Source organism: Gastrolobium bilobum, unplaced genomic scaffold (genome assembly GCF_033153095.1).
Source record: "Gastrolobium bilobum isolate Gb01-03AN ecotype WA unplaced genomic scaffold, APGP_CSIRO_Gbil_v1 utg39954, whole genome shotgun sequence".
In the NCBI taxonomy this organism is placed as follows: domain Eukaryota; kingdom Viridiplantae; phylum Streptophyta; class Magnoliopsida; order Fabales; family Fabaceae; genus Gastrolobium; species Gastrolobium bilobum.
Window position 1 is genome coordinate 77,378 of NW_026900114.1, and position 15,498 is coordinate 92,875.

Here is a 15,498-nt window from a genome sequence, read left to right on the forward strand (position 1 = left end):
GGTTGCTTTGAAAGAACGTGTGTGTGTGTGTGTGAGAGAGAAATGGTCAGAAGAGAGATAGCAGAGAGTGTAGGAGGAGGAGGAGAAGGAGAAGGAGAAGGCAAAGGAGAGAGAAACACGTTGCAAGGAAGGGTGGGCCATAGAGACAGACACGTGTACACTGCAAAACTCATATTGATTTACCTTTCTGTGACCTAGAGGTGTGAAAATGAGTTAAAGCTTCCATGTCAGTCCATAAAGCATTATATTTGACTCTAATTCATTAGAATTTTTGTGTGTTAGGTCATTTTTTAGTCCTAACCTTCAAATCTCTATAACTTAGCGGGTTGGGTTAGAGATGACCTGAGGGCCAAACTTTTTTTTTTCATCAAAATTTTCATTATTTAAAAAATTAAAAATTATATAAATTTAAATATTTATAAATATAAGTAAAAATTATTGTGATTTGATGGAGAATATAAGAGAAAGTGAAATATGAAAGAAATGAAAATAAAGTGTAGAAAAAAAATAAATAAAAAGAATAAAATAAGAATAAGTATGAACAAAGAGTCCTGTATAAGGACCTATCTTAGATGCATTTTTAAACATGGAAATCATGAAAAAACAAAGAGTCACATGTTATGAATCATGTGAAAGGTCATTCATAATTCATGTGAAAGGCCATCCATAATTCATGTGAAGTGTCATCCATAATTCATGTGAAAGGTCATCCATAATCCATGGGAAATATCATCCATAATATTTTACAATACCTCTTTGGATGTATTCTACAATTCAACACACTATTAGTATGATAATTATAGAATACATCAAAGGTCGTGAAAATCAAAGAGTCAAATTTTATGAACATGTGAAAGTTTATCCATAATATTTTACAACAAAAATAAATTTTTCAGTAGTGATATGTTTTAACAGAGATTTTCATTTGTGCATCAATAAAAATAAAATTTTATATTGACATCTAAGCATGTTATACATCCAAATTTGTATCGAAACATATCGTATACAATGCACTGTTCCCCCGCACTCCGGATTAGTCCCATAGCCGGCTCAAAGAGTCGAAGCTCGTGGGGATACCGGAGGGAGCCAACTCGTCTCAAAGAGATAATTAGGGTTGGGTAACTCCAAAAAGAAATTTTGTGGATAATAATAACTAGGGGTGTTAACGGGCCGAGCCGAGCCGAGCTTTGGTCTTAAAAAGCTAAGTCTGTGATTAAATGTGTCGGCCTTACCAAGCCTGTTACCTGTTACCTGTTACGAATAAAATTATCGGCCTGTGGCCTGCCTTATTTACAAAAAACAAAAGCCTGATTTAGCCTGTTAGAAAAAAATAAGACAACAAAAATTTATCCAAACAGAATATACAATCAACGACACTAGTAATTGCATAAATATTCATAAATTCAATGGATATCGAAACAACATAATATAGAACAAAATCATTTAAAAAATCTGTTTAACTAATAAAATATGGGTGAAGTGGATTGAGAGAAGAGAGAAAGTTATTACAAATAGTATAAAAAATATAAATAAAAATAAAAATTAATATACTAGGCCAGCCTGAGAGGCTCCAAGGCCGAGCTTTTGAATTGGAGCCTGAGACCTTTTTACTAAACGAGCTTTTATACAAGTCCAAGCCTGGTTCCAACAACCAATATTAGACATGTAAGCTCAGGCCTTTACGAGCTGAGCCAAAGGCCCCTGGCTCGTTTATCACCCCTAATAATAACTAATTTTTTTTGAAATGGTAGTAATTAAAGAAAATCAATTATTTTACTTTTAAATATATAACATACTAAGAGCAGTTATTCGATATTGGTATTAAGATAATTTTTCTATCATTACTTTTGGTTTTCCACTATAATTGTTGTATTCTGTTATGACTCCCGGTGAGAAAATCTTTATTTGATGTCATCATTTAATAATGAATTTAGTAAAAGTAGTAACTAAATTTTCACTTATATTAAAATTTTGTTTACATTTTCACTTGTATATTTGTGTACAAATCTTATTTTATTAAAAAAGTAAATTATAAAAAATTTATAATTTGTATAAAATATGTTAAGAAAGTGCTAAAAATGTATTTGTTAAAATATTTTTTAATGTATTGAATATGATAAAAAAAATGTGAAATTATAATTTTGAATGGCCCATGGGCTGACTTTTGGCCCGTGTGGGCCTTGATTATTGAGGTTCATTTGGCCCTGCGGGCTTTTTGGCCCTAACCCACAAGGGCTAGGGCCAAATGGGATGAGCTGACCCATTTTGACAGCTTTACTGTTTGTTACGAAAGGGAAGTTGCTAGTTCCTACACTATACTATGCTCTCTTAGTTGAGTGCTTCCTTTGCATATTCCTATGAGTGGGTTGGAAGACAAACGGAAAAATATTTGAGTAAATACCATTTTCGGTCCTCAGCAAATTTGACGATGCCCACTTTAGTCCATAGCAAATAAAAAGGCTATTCGTGGTCCCTAAGAAATTTAAAGTGGACCCATTTTAGTCTTTTTGAGGGACTAATGTGGGTCTTTTTTGAATTTGTGAGGGACCACGATTTCAACTAAATGTGTTCATTTTGAATTTCTTAGGGACCACGAATAGCTTTTTTATTTGCTAGGGACTAAAGCGGGCATCGTGAAATTTGCTGAGGACAAAAAATGGTATTTACTCAAAATATTTTTTTTCCTCTAAATATCACATTTTTAGGGGAAGGACCGTTATGGGCCAATATCACATTAAAATTTTCCTTTTTAGTTTAATTTTTATTTTTTTCATTGCATAAAGCATGTTTTTGGTCCTAATATAAAATACGGTTCCAATTTTAGTTTCTTACAAAAAAAAAAAAATAGTTTCGAGGTTCCTAAGAAATTCAAAGTGGACCCATTTAGTTGAAATTATGGTCCCTTTCAAATTAAAAAAAGCCCCATATTAGCCCTTGAAAAGGATTAAAATGGATCCACTTTGAATTTGATAGGGACCAGATAACTAATTTTTTTTGTTAGGAACTAAAGTAAGTACCGTATTTTTTGTTAGGGACTCAAATGAAATTTTACTCATTTTCATTTGATTATTTTCAGATATTGGGAAAAAAATTAGTGGATGAAAGTTAAAGCCAAAGAAGTATCTCCAAAATGTTAATAACACTTTAAGAGATTTTTTTTAAGAAAATGAAATTATTTCTTAAGGGAAAAAAAAATTAAAACGATGCAACTTTAAAAAATAATTATAAAATAATCTGATTTTCAAAAGTAATATCAATCTAATATAATTAGTTACGTACCTTACTCATGCGAGATTGGTTCTACATTTTCTTCATAAGTGATTGTGATGTGTTGTCATCATGCATATCTGAAAAATATTAACCATAATTATAGAGTTATTATCTTTGTAGCGGTCGAGCATGACAAGAATATTGAAGTAGAGATCAAATAATGGTAATTCAGTTGGCATCAGGAAATTAAGCAGGTGGAGACGAGAGTATGTATTCGATCTTTTCTAGTATCATTTTTAGGAGGGGTTTAAAGCCATAATCTCGAGACCCGCACGAATCGAACTAATTGCAAAATAATGAATTTATTAGAATATCTCCAAAAAAAAAAAAAAAAAAATATCGCACTAGAGTCTTGTAAAACTAGTCATAGTTTTTTTTAAAAATAAAATAAAATAAATTGCATGAAAAAATATAGACACAATGCATTTTATTAATATTGTTTAAAAGTGGGTCCGTTTTTTTTTTTTGTAGCAATTAGCGGTGTAAATGAGCTAGACCGAGACAAACTTTAGCTTAAACAAGCTAAATCTATAAAAAAAATATTTTGAACTTGGCTTGACTCATTAGCTTAGTACGCGCTAAATTATAGGCTTGGCTTAGCTTGTTTATGAAAAATTAAAGGCTTGGCTTGAGCTTGACTTGACTCATTTATAATTATAAAACATATTTTTTCCAAACTCTTATACATCCAAATGTTGAGATTATAAATGCATCATATTGTGTATTTCTTCGTCAAAGAAAAATTAATAATAGAACTCACTCAGTCCGCATATAATTACATCTTTTATACTATCTAGCCGGAACAAAAAAAATAATATTTTCAATACATTTAATTATTCCATTAGAGATTTGATTCATAGGCTAGTTTGGAACCAATTCAAGATACATTAAAGCTTAGACTTCATGATTGAATAATGAGTTCCGCAATTTCTTCATAAACATTAATTTAGTGACATAAAAATATATTATTTATTATAATAATGTATTAGACCAGCTTACGTACTTTCAAGTCAAGCCTCATTAAATCACGCTTGAGCTTGTTTGCTAAACAAGTTTTTTTTTTTTTTTTTTTTTTTTTAAGTTTGAGCCCGTTCTAGTTATTAGACAAGTCAGGCCAAGTCAAGCTTAAAGCAAGCCAAGTTTTGGGCCCCTAACAAGCCGCTCAGCTTATTTACACCCCTTGTAGCGACTACAAATCTTTTTTTAGTGCAGCAAACATAGAAAAATGAGACCCACTAACTAAGTAGTTAGCTATATCTGCATACCAAGGAGTTGCTGTATGGGAAACCATAAATAACTGCTTATCAGGGAAAGTCTTTTCAATAATTCCCTTATTGCTGTCTTGTTGTCCTTCATTAAGCCTGGACACATGATTAGCCACTTGGTTTGGGCATTAAAGGGTCCAACTTGCTGCCCTTGCCCTTGAAAATATTGGGACCCTTGGTTTTACTTCCAAGATTTATTGAAAAAATTATTCTGGTTCCTTTTGGGGTTTTCTACATAGAAGACAGACTCTGGATTGGATGGACACCTATTAAACAAATGAGGTCCACTACAGAAAACACAAGATTCACTTGAGTTTAAAGCAATGACTTGAGGATGAGGCAAGTGAACTTGAGGCTGAGCTAGTTTTTCCTCAATTGCTTGAACTTGGTTCCTAACTAAGGTGGATAACACATCAAAATTGACTGACAAGGTCGTTATAGAATCCAACTCATGCAAACCAGCAACTTTCCTTGGCTGATTTCTCTCAATAGACCATTGGGAGTAATTTTGAGTCATTTGTTCCAACAACTCATGGGCTTTGATTAAACAACCTGGACATGAACATGCCATTGGCAGCAGAGTCTTCTAAGGCTCTATTTTGTGTGCTGAGACCATTGTACAAGCTTTGTAACAGGGCCCAATAGGGTATGCCATGGTTAGGACACTACTTCAGGAGAATTTTAAACCTCTGCCATACATCCACTAAAGTCTCACCATCTTTCTGCATGAAATTGGTGATCCCACCTCTATTTTGTACTATCTTATTGGATGGGAAAAACTTCATGATGAATTTTTCAGTTAAGGCATACCAAGTGGTTATGGAATTGGATGAAAGGGAGTTTAACCACTCTTTGGCCTTGTCAGCCAGTGAGTAAGGAAAAAGCTTTAATCTCAGCACATCATCTGAGATGGCTGGCCTCCTAAAGGTATTAGCAATTTCAATGAAGTTCCTAAGATGCTTGTGTGGGTCCTCCAAAAGTAACCCATGGTACCGCCCCATATTCTGCAGCATGCTAAACATGATGAGTTATAATTTGAAAGACACTTCATTAACAGGTTGGACTATACTTGGATCAAGTTCATCTAAGACGGGAATGATAAAATCCGTCATGGACCTGTTATTGTCGTCCATGGGTTAGTTCCCTATCCTCCCAAGTTGCTCCTCATTATTTGTAACACCCCAAATTCTAACAATTTATAATAGAATAAATAAATTCAATAATTTTATAAATAACAGCGGAAGTTCAAAATAATCAAATTTGGGAAGTGTTACCGCCGCACTTGTACAGGGACAAGTGCAAGGCTAACTCTATTACATTCAAATAAAAATCTAAGACTACAGTTTTTTTTTATACATAATATTTATGACAGCTAGAAATATCCGAGTCGTGATCCTCACTGCCCACAGCTAGCCCCATCCTTTGCAACATGCTTCACTGAAAATCTGCTCCCCCGCAGCCGCAGGATCATTGCAGTCAAACAAACACAAAAGTCAGCAAAACTGGTAATCCCAATCAAGATACAAAACGAGGATAATATAACCCAATATCAATCAAGACATTTATTTAAGAATAATCAACATAATCAACTCAATTAATATTTCGAATATGTCATTTATTCATAACTCAAGCAATATTCAAATATGTCATTTAATCATAATCAAGTAATAATTCAAATAAGAAATTTAATCATAACTCAAATCAAGTATTAATATCATTATTAATCATGTTTAAGATTATTTAGTCCATTTAGTGTATAAGGGTAATTGTCAACTAACATATTTAGCAAAACATTAATCATAATATGATAATATTCACAACTCAATGACATTCTTCATAATCAAATCAAATAACAATTTTCATTAATAATGTTTAAGTTCATTATATTTAGTGGGAAGAGAACCATGGTAGACCCGGGAAACCCTGCCAGTCTACCCCGTGACCCGGGAAAAAACCACTGTTACCAGCCACGTATAATCAAAATTGGCCATAATCAATTCACATCTTCCTAGTGTGCACACCTCTTCCCAAAGTTGCTACTAGTATCCCGGGAAAAAACCACTGTTACCAGATACCACTTTGGGAAGAACGGATACAATCTTTTTCACATCAGTTTCACATCGGAGGCATAAAGCCCAAAAGTTGTGTTCATCACTTTGGAAGGTACCATCCCAAAGCTATCCTCCCACCATTAATTTATTACAAACACACACAATCAGGAAAGATTCAATCATAATTATTTATTCTTTAAGTATTATCATCTCTAAATGAGTTACTCAAGGGCATTATAATTTTCCAAAGTATCATAATTCAAACAACTATTATCATAAATTCTCGAATTTATATAACAATTCAAATCTTCAACATTCATCATAGTAAAATCCAAATCCGATCATCATCATAACTTTCCAATTTATTCAAGGATATAATAATTCAAATCTTCAACATTCATCACAGTAAAATCCAAATATGATCCTCATCATAACTTTCCAATTTATTCAAGGATATAATAATTCAAATCTTCAACATTCATCATAGAAAAATTCAAATCCAATCATCGTCATTCAAATAATCCCATCACATCAATTATCATAGTTATAAATATTCAAATGCAATCATTAAAACACATATTTGGAAAGTTTTTCTTAAAGAGTATTATAACTCCATAATTTTCATAATTATTCAATAAGATCCATATATTGCACCTGAATTAAGTCTTATACCATACATTTCACATAATTATAATTTCTAAAATAATAACATTTTATATCATATATTGCACATAATCATAACTTCTAAAATAAAAGTTTATATCATATATTGCAAGCTGATTCGGAATTCTCTTTCATTCCAACTTGTATCCATATTCTAATTATCATATGTAGTAATTTAAATTTAAAAAAAAACAAATACCTATATATATAGAAATGTTCATACCAAACTATTAAGAACATATACGAATTACATATAAGGATCATGCCCAAATTTCATATAATACAGATAACCTACAAACATCTAGGGATTAGGATTACTATTAATAAACTTCAAACAAAATTATAACCTAAGGATTAGGATTACATATATCAAAATTCATATCAATATAACCTATGACTCTCTAGGGATTAGGATTACCTGGTCTCCGTTTTCGCTAACTTCTAGAAGAAAAGAATAATTTGGGACAGAGAACCGGTTGGTAACCAGAAGAATAAAAAACTAAGAAGAGAGAATAGTAGAGGAGAAATGTTGAAGAGTGAATTAGTTTGTTTAGGCTAGGCCTCTATTTAATTTATAGTTGAAGTTTAGGGCTTACACATTACTGACTCAATGCTGACTCATCATATCTAAACAAATTATCAATCAACATTACCAATCAATCATTACCTATCAAACATTACCAATCGAACATTATCAATCGAACATTATCAATCAAACATAAATGCTTAAATCATCAATCAATTAATAATCCAATTAATTACAATTTATCATCTATATATATATATATATATATATATATATGTATATATATATATATATATATACATATTAATATTATTTTATTATAAATAATTTAGAGTATTACAAAGTATCAAAATTATTTTCCAATAGCATTCATATCGCACAAAATAATTTTATCAAAAATAAAATTAATATTCTACTTTGTTATCTATGACCATATATATATATATATATACATATATCATTACTACTAATTTATAGTTTATTATTAATATTATTATATTATTATTATTATTTTATTAATAAAAATATGGGGTATTACATTCTACCCTCCTTAAAAGAAGTTTCGTCCTCGAAACTTAAAAGTTTGAGCTCCTCAAATTAACTAAAAGGCATAAGGTTAAAGTTAATAAAAATATGAGGTATTACATTCTACCCTCCTTAAAAGAAGTTTCGTCCTCGAAACTTTTTTTTTTTTTTAAATCCTTACAAAAAGTAAGCAAACAACAAAGAGTCATTCATAAACAAGACAACATAGAATACAATAAATTTAAAACACTTCAAATTAATGAATTGCTAACTTTAACCAAGCTAGAAGAAAAAAATTTCGAAACTGAATATCTTCTTTAAATAAATAGAAAATTTTATTGCATATATTATCTTTCATTTGTTAGAAAAAAATTTATCACTTCAAGAACAACTATAAAAGAAAGTTAATTACTTTTATAAAAATAAAAACGAGTTACTAAAGATAGCGTATAAAAATTTTAAAGAATAATATCAATAATAGTTTTAAATCACAAAATAATTCCAAACATATAATCATCAAAAGTTCAAAGAAATAAATCATATTTAAAGGACAAGAAAAATAACCCTTCACTACCCAGCTCTCTCGATTTATTTATTTATCTTATGTTCTATTATTTTATTTCCTATTTTTTTATTATTATTATTTATTTTTTTATTTATTTAACTCAGGGATCTTTGATCCCTCAAGTCAGTATCAAAAACAAACCCCAAGCCGAACCAGGGGCTCTGATACCATTTTGTAACACCCCAAATTCTAACAATTTATAATAGAATAAATAAATTCAATAATTTTATAAATAACAGCGGAAGTTCAAAATAATCAAATTTGGGAAGTGTTACCGCCGCACTTGTACAGGGACAAGTGCAAGGCTAACTCTATTACATTCAAATAAAAATCTAAGACTACAGTTTTTTTTTATACATAATATTTATGACAGCTAGAAATATCCGAGTCGTGATCCTCACTGCCCACAGCTAGCCCCATCCTTTGCAACATGCTTCACTGAAAATCTGCTCCCCCGCAGCCGCAGGATCATTGCAGTCAAACAAACACAAAAGTCAGCAAAACTGGTAATCCCAATCAAGATACAAAACGAGGATAATATAACCCAATATCAATCAAGACATTTATTTAAGAATAATCAACATAATCAACTCAATTAATATTTCGAATATGTCATTTATTCATAACTCAAGCAATATTCAAATATGTCATTTAATCATAATCAAGTAATAATTCAAATAAGAAATTTAATCATAACTCAAATCAAGTATTAATATCATTATTAATCATGTTTAAGATTATTTAGTCCATTTAGTGTATAAGGGTAATTGTCAACTAACATATTTAGCAAAACATTAATCATAATATGATAATATTCACAACTCAATGACATTCTTCATAATCAAATCAAATAACAATTTTCATTAATAATGTTTAAGTTCATTATATTTAGTGGGAAGAGAACCATGGTAGACCCGGGAAACCCTGCCAGTCTACCCCGTGACCCGGGAAAAAACCACTGTTACCAGCCACGTATAATCAAAATTGGCCATAATCAATTCACATCTTCCTAGTGTGCACACCTCTTCCCAAAGTTGCTACTAGTATCCCGGGAAAAAACCACTGTTACCAGATACCACTTTGGGAAGAACGGATACAATCTTTTTCACATCAGTTTCACATCGGAGGCATAAAGCCCAAAAGTTGTGTTCATCACTTTGGAAGGTACCATCCCAAAGCTATCCTCCCACCATTAATTTATTACAAACACACACAATCAGGAAAGATTCAATCATAATTATTTATTCTTTAAGTATTATCATCTCTAAATGAGTTACTCAAGGGCATTATAATTTTCCAAAGTATCATAATTCAAACAACTATTATCATAAATTCTCGAATTTATATAACAATTCAAATCTTCAACATTCATCATAGTAAAATCCAAATCCGATCATCATCATAACTTTCCAATTTATTCAAGGATATAATAATTCAAATCTTCAACATTCATCACAGTAAAATCCAAATATGATCCTCATCATAACTTTCCAATTTATTCAAGGATATAATAATTCAAATCTTCAACATTCATCATAGAAAAATTCAAATCCAATCATCGTCATTCAAATAATCCCATCACATCAATTATCATAGTTATAAATATTCAAATTCAATCATTAAAACACATATTTGGAAAGTTTTTCTTAAAGAGTATTATAACTCCATAATTTTCATAATTATTCAATAAGATCCATATATTGCACCTGAATTAAGTCTTATACCATACATTTCACATAATTATAATTTCTAAAATAATAACATTTTATATCATATATTGCACATAATCATAACTTCTAAAATAAAAGTTTATATCATATATTGCAAGCTGATTCGGAATTCTCTTTCATTCCAACTTGTATCCATATTCTAATTATCATATGTAGTAATTTAAATTTAAAAAAAAAACAAATACCTATATATATAGAAATGTTCATACCAAACTATTAAGAACATATACGAATTACATATAAGGATCATGCCCAAATTTCATATAATACAGATAACCTACAAACATCTAGGGATTAGGATTACTATTAATAAACTTCAAACAAAATTATAACCTAAGGATTAGGATTACATATATCAAAATTCATATCAAAATTCATATCAATATAACCTATGACTCTCTAGGGATTAGGATTACCTGGTCTCCGTTTTCGCTAACTTCTAGAAGAAAAGAATAATTTGGGACAGAGAACCGGTTGGTAACCAGAAGAATAAAAAACTAAGAAGAGAGAATAGTAGAGGAGAAATGTTGAAGAGTGAATTAGTTTGTTTAGGCTAGGCCTCTATTTAATTTATAGTTGAAGTTTAGGGCTTACACATTACTGACTCAATGCTGACTCATCATATCTAAACAAATTATCAATCAACATTACCAATCAATCATTACCTATCAAACATTACCAATCGAACATTATCAATCGAACATTATCAATCAAACATAAATGCTTAAATCATCAATCAATTAATAATCCAATTAATTACAATTTATCATCTAATATATATATATATATATGTATATATATATATATATATATACATATTAATTTTATTTTATTATAAATAATTTAGAGTATTACAAAGTATCAAAATTATTTTCCAATAGCATTCATATCGCACAAAATAATTTTATCAAAAATAAAATTAATATTCTACTTTGTTATCTATGACCATATATATATATATATATACATATATCATTACTACTAATTTATAGTTTATTATTAATATTATTATATTATTATTATTATTTTATTAATAAAAATATGGGGTATTACATTATTATTCCTATTTCCTGGGTTCTCAATCTCTTCAAAATCAGGGTTTGGAATCTGCCTATTTGCTCTTTGGATCCTTATTCTACGCCTTCAGGGTCAAAAGCTTCTAAGAAAGGGTGGGGAGTTGCACTCATGCACTCCTTGAACTAACTAAAAAAAAAAACGAAAACTAAACTAGCTTAATCAAACAAGAGATCTATTCAGCAGACTCTACATAAATAAAAAAACAAGCAGTAATAGAGAATTCAGAAATTGAAGTATCAACTAACTCAGAAACAAAGGGTGCATATCAACACATATAAAGTAAAACAGTATCTCAACAAACATAATTGTAAAACAAGAGAAAATAACAAACTAAGGGAATGAAACTGATAAAAAAAAAGAAATAAAAGATTGAAAGAAAATTAAGAGACAAATTAATAGCTAAGAAACTATATAATAACAATTGAAATGACAAAGTAACTGTAAAAACAATATGCAGAAACTCAAAATATTAACAAAACTAAAAACTAAGCTACCAATATCAAGGAGAAGATACGTCAATAAAAAAAAAACTAACACAATGAAAAAAAATAAAATAAACTAATAATGTCAAAATAGAAACAGCAAAAACAATTAATCCAGAAACAACAACCACACAGAAAATTAACACAATTTGATACTGTACGACTTCGATCCCCATAAATGACGCCAAAAACTTGTTGGCCTTGCTAAAGAGTATTCAAGATATGAGCAAGTATACATCGTCACAAGCAGTATATGGGTATTTAAGACCCTATTATCGTCCCACAGAGATCTTATGGCAAAAAGTTTCAAAAGCCAAATTAGTGATTCCCTAAACTGAATTTCTAAATAAAAAGAAATCTATGATTATGTTTGATAAGCCGAAAATAAAATAAACAAACAAAAGATTAAAAGTTCATTTGAGGTTTTCTGATTTAAATTTGAAAACATTTTCTTAATGCACAAAATGAAAGAAATAAAATAAATTGAGAAAATTATTTTTGGACTTTTCAAATTGATTATGTTTTCACAAGATTTACTAAGAAATTTAAATGAATTAAAAACAATCAGAATTAACAAATGTTGCAAATAAAAATGGGTTGAGTTCTGATTCCTTCCCCACAGTTCTTAGTGTCCAATTGCTTAACAAAATTCTTTCCTAATTATTTTTCAGTTGGCAGAATATAGTGAATTTTTAATCCTTTAAAAATTCTTTTGCCTTTTGTTCTCACACAACTTATCCCTAAGCAGGTGAGACAAAGAGCTTGAAGCTCAGGTCCTTTTGGACACATGGAGGAGTAAAAATCATATATGAACTACTCCTTCAAATAATACTTATTTGAGTCTATGAGCTCAACTTATTTTTCAGAGAAGATTATTTCCCAATAAACTTCTCCTAAATAAACATATTCCATACGGCCGAAATGAAAGAACATTCGAACGTATACACCAGAGTTAAATCTACAGAAATTATACATTCATCTCAGAAAAGCAATCAACATAAGTCACTGTGGTTTGGGTTTAGTCACTCAACCCTTGGAAAACTTAGCTCAAATCCATAAGTATTGAGCTCAACTACAGGAATACAAGGAAATACAAAGAAAATGAAATGCAGAAAGCTAAAACCACAGAACAAGTATTATCCACTAAGATAGTCTCGCCATTGGGCTCACACTTACAAAACAAAACAAAAATAAAATAATGTCTTACAGTACTAGAAAAGATAAAAAAAATGCAAGTGAAGAAGAAGAAAAATATCTAGAGATGAAGAGAGTGTCTCCTACAAGTTTTTCTCGCCTCTTATACTCTCTTCCCTCACATGCATGGGCTTTGGACCTTTTAACCAACAACATCTACATGCGCTCCTTCCGCATGAACCACACGAGCATCTCTTGTGCATTTGCCTTCTTGCTCCAGGCTCACACCAAGCACTCCACAAAAATCCCACTACCCGATTTGTAACAAACTCCATGTCACTATTTGGTTATGGTCAGTGCAAGAACCCGCACCCCTGAATAACTAATTAAATAAGATTATCGATGTCAGAGCATGGATTTGATAAAGATTATGCATAATTATGATAAAATAATTATTTGAAAAGTGGAATAATGCTAAAAGTTGCTTTTCAGACGAAAAGTGCAGATACCGGTTCTGCTTCGTGGTATAAATGCGTACCGTGAATTATCCCGAAAAATTATAATAAGTATGTGAATATTCCTAGAAAAATATCTAGGTCAAGAATATCAAGTTTGGAGTAAGAATAATGAGTTTTGATGTTAGAACTAATACCGGCTACGTATAAAACGCGTACCGACAAAGTGCTGCGAAAATTATAGGAAAAATATGATAATTTCTAGAAAAATGGCTTAGTTGACAATATTAAGTTTGGGAGTGAAATGATTAGCGGAGCTATTAGAACTAATACCGATGGATTAATTAAGAGCATTTATAAGTAGAATATGTGCACAAAATCCTAGGCAGATTATTGAACTCTATATAGGTGCATTTGGCTGTCACCTTCTCCCACTCTATTCAATAGCTCCCCTTGCATGAAAAGCCCTCAAGACACCACATTTCCTTTGGATTCTTCATCTTCAACCTTGTAGACACTTGAGAACAACCTTTGTGAGGGAGAAAAACCACTTCTTGTGAAGTGTGGGTTTTGTTTGGGGTGTGTGGTAGGGTTGTCCATTGAGTTGTTGGTGTGGAAGCCATTTCTTCAGCTTTGATGGTCCAAGAAGAGATTTGGTGAAGGAAAGGACCAAGCTTGTGAGATAAATTCGTGGTCTTGTAATGTCAGAGTTGTAGAGCTGTATGGAAATCACCAAGACACATTCTTTCTGCTGTTTTGAGCCTTTGGGGTATATTCCTTACCTTTGTTCTTGAGTTTTGTTGTAAAAGATCAAGTCTTGGCATGATAAATGAAGTGATTAAGTAACTAACATGAACACTGGCCTAAATGGGTTTAAATATGCATGCTTAAACGTTTGGAAGTTTTAAAAATGAAGTCTTGAAAGGATATCTTTGCAAAAATATAAAACTGCATCCTGTCATGAAATATCCGGATATGATATCCGAATATGGGACTTGTGATATCCGGATATGTCCCCGTGAAATATTCGGTTATTATGGAAAAACCATGTTTTATGTTGTTTTGTCCAAACAGAAGCGTGAGTTTAGTTTCTGGACCCTTAATTGGTTAGCGTGATCCTCTGGAATAATTAAACTAAGTTAGAACCAATGATATGGAAGGCTTATGGCTTTGAGAGAAGCCTACAGTCATTAAACGAAAAAGAAAATATTGTCCTAATGCAATGAACGTGTAGACTATGAATATTGATGATATCTCTGGTTTAAACAGACCATGATTGTGCTATTTGATGACCGTGGACCTTGTGTGGACTAATAGTTGATATTGCTAGCTTGACAGGCAAGCTTTTGTGTCCTCGGTTTTGCCCATTATTGGTTCTACCATACCTCATTGAGGGATGGTTTATATTCATGTTGTATTTTTCTGAAATTATGTGAAGAATATTTGATATGCTGTTGAGCTATTTACGAGTGTTAATGCCATATGCTATGTATGTGGGGTGTTCCACCTAGACGGTAATCCCTGAGTATGTGGTAACATACAAGATGGAAACTCTGTGGGTGAGGTGCAAGCGAGGAGCCTTGTACTGTAGGTTGTAGACGTATGTAATCCCTACCTTTTATTCTCTGGCCAGTAGGATGCTTACAAACATGACATAGACATATGCTGCATTGCATGGATATCTGCCATTATACTGTTATTATCTTTTTGAACTTATATTGCACATGTAAGTGAGCTTGAGGTAGAGAGATCCTT

The 15,498-nt window shown here is 31.1% G+C and overlaps 1 non-coding gene across 1 annotated transcript; it reads left to right on the forward strand.

The window, feature by feature from the left end:
- Window positions 1-5,183: 5,183 nt before the first annotated feature.
- On the forward strand, window positions 5,184-5,289 carry LOC133295370 (small nucleolar RNA R71). The gene has a single exon (XR_009749329.1). It is a non-coding gene; the product is annotated as a small nucleolar RNA R71 (small nucleolar RNA).
- The last annotated feature ends 10,209 nt before the right edge of the window (window positions 5,290-15,498 follow it).